This window comes from Felis catus, chromosome F2 (genome assembly GCF_018350175.1).
Source record: "Felis catus isolate Fca126 chromosome F2, F.catus_Fca126_mat1.0, whole genome shotgun sequence".
In the NCBI taxonomy this organism is placed as follows: Eukaryota; Metazoa; Chordata; class Mammalia; order Carnivora; family Felidae; genus Felis; species Felis catus.
Window position 1 is genome coordinate 66415651 of NC_058385.1, and position 6119 is coordinate 66421769.

The following is a 6119-nucleotide window of genomic DNA, read 5'->3' on the forward strand; positions in this document are numbered from 1 at the left end:
AGCCACCCAGGCACCCCGTAAAGATTTTTTTAATTTAATTTTTTAAAGTGACCTCTACACTCGACGTGGGGCTTGAACTCACAACTCTGAGATCAAGAGTCACATGTTCTACTGACAGAGCCAGCCAGGTGCCCCTGGATAATGTCATTTTTAAAAAGAGGAGAGGGGCACATGACTAGCTCAGTGGGTAGAGCACGTGACTCTTGATCTCAGAGTTGTGCGTTCAAGCCCCACATTGGGTGTGGAGCCTACTTGAAAAAAATAAAAATAAATAAAAAGAGGAGAGTAAACCAGGAAGAGAGAAGGGCACTTTGTAACTATTGAATACAATTTACATACTTAGGAAATGCCAGATGTTAGGCACTGTTAGGGAGTAAAAGGGAATTTTGCAAGAGTTTAAGATTGTGTGGGTTGCGATAAAAATCTGTGTTTATAGATTTTTATTTATAAAAATCTGATTTTTGACTGAGGGCGTGATTGAGTTCCCCACTGCAAGGTAGAGATCACTTACTCCAGGCAGCCGTCCTTCCTCTTTCCTGTAATTCCTCCATGCTTTTATCCGTTGTGGCATTTATGACGCTGTGGACTGTTGGAGGTTAGAGATGGTGTCTTTTTCACTCTTGGAAACTCGGCCCTCAGACAGGGTTTGGCCCAGGGCTGCTCAATCAATCCTTGTTGAATGGACGGGAAATAGCAGAAGGAGCAGACAGAAGCATTTCTCAGCTTGCTTTTTTTTTTCTTTTTAAAATTTGTTTAATTGTTTAAAGAGAGCAAGTTGGGGAAGAGAAAGGGAGACAGAGGATCCGAAGTGGGTTCTGTGCCGGTAGCACAGATGATGCGAGGCTCGAACTCAGGAACCTCGGGATCATGACCTGAGCTGAAGTCAGACACTTAACTGACTGAACCACCCAGGCACCCACTTCTCAGTTCTAAGTCACATAGTCAGGTCCTTTCTGAGGGGGAGGGAAGGAGCCAACATTTATGAGCATCTATTATGCACTAGGTTGTGCTATGAACACTCTATTAACTTCCTTGTAATTAACTCTCAAAATATCTCCCTCAGAATTAGACATTACTATTTCCATTTTTTGTAGACAAGGAAATAGGACCTGACAGGTAACTTGCCCAGAGTCCCAGATAGTGAGTAAAAGAAACCAGATTAAAAATCAACTTTATCTGACATCAAAGTCTGTGTTCTCAACTATCTCCCGAAACCAAAATAGCAGGGTTTCAGAAAGACCCGGAGAACTGAATCTGTCACTGGCTGGCTCTGACTGCCTCATGTTCTGGAGGCTTGGGGACTCTTCATTTCTTTCTGTGTGTCTCTGCAGAATGGCTTTTTCTGCCCTGCTTGTGCACATTCCAACATGACCTCTGAAACCTGGGCAATTCAAGCCCCCAGAAGAAAATGACTAGCATCACTGTGTGTCCAATTCCAGGTCACCTGCCAAGAGACCCTACTGGCCAAAGAGTGAGAAGCCCTCGCTGTTTCAAAGAGCTGAAGGCTGAAGATTCTGGTGCTCTGCTGGTGGCTCAGGGGTGGCTGTGGGACCGGGAGGTGGCAGGGAGCCAACTAGACATATATGTGTAGTCCGTGGGATTTGCAGTCACTGTGCCAGGCAGTGTGGGGTCTTTGCTTTGGTCTTGTCTGGAAACCCTAGTCTTGGGTCTAGCCTCTTGCATACATCATTCTGCAGACCCAGGGGTGCTTCCAGAGTACAAGACTTTTCTCACTGTACTTAGAAATTACACACCTCCACACCCCTCTCAGTCTTGAGCCCTGCTCAATTTCTATTTCTACCTCTCAAAGATACTCCCGTCCAGAACACCAAAATATTATCTTTGACCACAGGCTTCAACCAAAGATGAGGAGACCGGTTGTTTTCAAATTGTTTTTGGAATTACCCAGAAATCCAGACGTTCTGTGAAGCCAGAGAAAGTTTTATCCAGCACTCCAAGATGCATGTCTGAGGTTACCACTTTCCTTCCTGGCCCAATGGAGATGTTGGAGGTGCTTTGAAAAAGCCTGACACCTTACTAACTACACATCCTTACTCAAGCATTCAAAACCATCTACAGTTTGTTACCAAACCAACTCATACTCTTTTATGTATGTATTTATTTTTTAGTGTTTTTGTTTCTACAACTTCATTGAGGTATATTGGACAATTAACTGCACACATTTAAAATGAATTTTGACCTAAGTATATATTCTGTGAAACTTTCCCTCTACTCGAGGTGATGAACACATCCATCACCTCTAAAGGTTTTATCCCTCCCCTACCTCATTGCTTCAGTTGAATCCTGCTCTGCAACCAGGCTGGTCCTCTCCACAATGGGCCTCCCCGCCTCTCCCCCCAAGTCTTCCCTTCATGCTGCAACCTTCCCTGCCCCTCCCAGGTCTCAGCTCACCATTTCCTTCGTCAGGAAAGCCCCTCCCGGGGCCCTCCCACTATAACCAAGTGGGATTTATCCTAGGAATACAAGAGTGGTTCAACATAAGAAAATTAATCAGTGTAATACATCATGTTAACAGCACGAAGGGGAAAAAAGCCAATCGTCCCAACTGATGCCAGAAAAGACCTTTGACAAAATCCAACACCCTCTTACGATCAAACCTGTCAGAACACTAAGACTACAACTTCCTCAACATGATAAAAGACATTCATGAAAAACCCCCAGATAATGATATTTGATGGCAAGACTGAAAGCTTTATGATCAGGAACAAGACAAGGATGCCCTCTTTCACCAGGCTATTCAACACAGTATTAGAAGTTCTAGCCAGAGTAATTAGATGAGAAAAAGAACACTAGGCATCCAAATTGAAAGAGAGTAAAACTATAACTCTTTAAGGAGGACATGATCCCATATATAGAAAATCCTAAAGATTCCACAAGAAAACTACTAGAGCTAATGAATGAATTCAGCAAAATTTCAGTTTACAAGATCAACAAACAAAAATTAGTTGTTTCTGTGGGGCACCTGGGTGGCTCAGTCTGACTCTTGGTTTCGGCCCAGGCCACGATCTCATGGTTTGTGAGTTTGAGCCCTGTGTCGGGCTCTGTGCTGCTGGTGCAGAGCCTGCTTGGGATTGTCTCTCTCCCTCTCTCTCTGCCCTTCCCCTGCTTGTGCTCTCTCTTCCCCACTCTCTCTCAAAATAAATAAATAAAACTTAAAAAAAAATAGTTGTTTCTATATACCAGCAATAAACAACCTGAAGAACAAATTAAGGAAGCAATTCCAGGGGCCCCTGGGTGGCTCAGTTAAGCATCTGACTTCGCCTCAGGTCATGATCTCATTCATAGTTTGGGGGTTTGAGCCCCGTGTTGGACTCTGTGCTGAAGCTCAGAGCCTGGATCCTGCTTCAGATTCTGTGTTTCCCTCCCTCTCTGCCCTCCCCTGCTTGTGCTCTTTCTGTCTTTCTCCAAAGTAAATAAACATTTAAAAAATTTTTTAAAAAGCAATTCCAATAACAATGGCATCTAAAAGAATATCTTGTACACTGAAAAGTATAAAACTTGCTGAAAGAAATTAAATAAGACATAAATGAATGGAAAGGAATCTCACGTTCATAGATAGGAATATATAATACTGTTAAGATGTCAACACTACCCAAAACAATCTAAAGATTCAGCATAATTGCTTCCATAGTTCATAATTCAAACTTGCAATAACTTTTTCAGAAATGGAAAAGCCAATCCTCAAATTCATTTGGAATTGCAAGGCGCCCCAAAGAGACAAAACAATCTTGAAAAAGAAGAAAGTTAAGGACTCATACTCCTGACTTGAAAATTTACTGGAAATCTAAAAGAATCAAAATAGTGTGGCATGGGCAAAAGGATAGATATACAGACCAAGGGAATAGAAGTGAGAGTCCAGAAATAAACCTTCACATATACAGCCAACTGATTTTTTTAAAGTTTATTTTCAGAGAGAGAGAGAGAGAGAGAGAGAGAGAAAATGAGTGGAGGAGGGGCAGAGAGAGGGAGTGAAGCCCAAGCAGGCTCCGTGCTGTCAGTGCAGAGCCTAACACAGGGCTCAATCCCATGAATTGGGAGATCATGACCTGAGCTGAAATCAAGAGTCAGGTACTTAACCAACTGAGCCACCCAGGAGCCGCTAGCCAACTGATTTTTGACAAGGGTGCTAAGTCCATTCAATGAGGGAAAGATAGTTGTTTGAACAGATGGTGCTGGGATAACTGGATTACCACATGCAAAAGAATGAAGTTCAACCTCTATCTCATCATACACAAAAATTTACTCAAAATGGACTGATGACCAGGGTGATTGGGTGGCTCAGTCAGTTACTAGCTGATTTTGGTTCAGGTTATGATCTCATAGTTCATGAGTTCGAGCCCCACATTAGGCTCTCTGCTGTCAGCACAGAGCCCCTTTCGGATCCTCTGTCCCCTTCTCCCAGTGCTCCCCCCACCCTCAAAAATAATCATTTAAAAAAATGGATTAATGACCTAAATATAAGAGCTGTAACCATAAAACCCTTAGAAGAAAATGTAGGAGTAAATCTTCATGACCTTGGATTTGGCAATGGAATTTTTCTTATTAGGTAATCTTTATGCCCGATGTGGGGCTTAAGCAACATCAAAAGCGTGAGCAACAACAACAATAATAATAAACTGAACTTCACCAAAACTGAAAATGTTCTGTGCATCAAAGGACACTATCAAGAAAGTGAAAATACAATCTACAGAAGGGAGAAAATATAGGCAATTCTCATTTCTCCTACAATAGTTAGTTATGTTCTATAAAGTCACCATGAACACTGAATTAGTGAATACTGAACAAATGCTCCTAGGGGTAAGAACCTGGGAGCTTCTGATCATAACCTTTTCATAAACTGGTCAATACATAACCTTGTTTCATACGCTTTTGTTTAAAGACACCTTATTTAATATACATTGTTAATTCATTAACATTGAACTCTCAGCCAACAGCACTATAACTCATGCCTGAATAAAACTTGTCGAACATGTGTTTTCTCCGTAAGGCACCTCACAGACTTCTCGCATTTACAAACACTAGACAGCACATCAGGACTACACTTAGGGGTCATTTTAAACAGTGAAATCACCACCAAAAGATACAAAAATACTTCAAAAGTGGCACTAACAGACTACGAAAAAGACGATTCTTTAGATTCTGAGAGCTGAAATAAGAGGCAAGAGGCAAAGCATCGTTTTTGTTTGTTTTGTTTTTTGTTTTGTTTTGTATTTAACCCCACCTGGGAACATGCAGATTGGAACTCAAATGTTTCACCACCATTCATATGTGTGTGGATGAGCACAAAAGTGCCATGAATATTGATTTGGGGGTTATAAATAAATTTTAGTGAGTAGTCAAGTTTCTACATACAGAATCTGGATAATGAGAATCGATGGTATTTGCAAATCATATCTCTGGTAAGGGTGTAACACCTAGAACATACAAAGAACTCCTAAAACTCAACAGGAGGCAACCCAATTACAAACCTGGAGAAAGATTTCAATACACATTTCTCCAAAGAAAATATAAAAATGGTCAATAACCAGATAAAAGATGCTGAACATCATTAGTCATTAGAGAAAGGCAAATCAAAACCACAAGATACCACTTCGTACCTACTAATACAGTAATAATAATTAAAAAAACTGAAAATAAAAGGTGTTGGTGAGGATACGGAGAATCAGGAACCGTTCCTTGTACATTGCTGGTGGAATGTAAAATGGTTACAGGCACTGTGGAAAACAGTTTGTCACTGTGGAAAAGTTTGATGGTTCCTCAAAAAATTAAACATAGAATTACTTCTTGATTCAGTAATTCCACCCCTAGATATACATCTGAAAGAACTGAAAAGAGACTCAGATACTTATATGCCAATGTTTAGTATAGCATTTTTCTAGCCAAAGGTAGAAGAGACAACCCAAGTGTCTACCCATCAACAGAATAAACAAAATGTAATTGACAGTTGTTGAATCACTATATTGTGTATCTTAAACTAATGTAACATCGTGTGGCAACTATACTCAAATAAAACAAAAAACAAAACCAGAGGGCTATAGGTATTGTTAGAAGAAAAAAAAATTGTGGTACACTGCCCCTACCCTCCTGCAACACACACT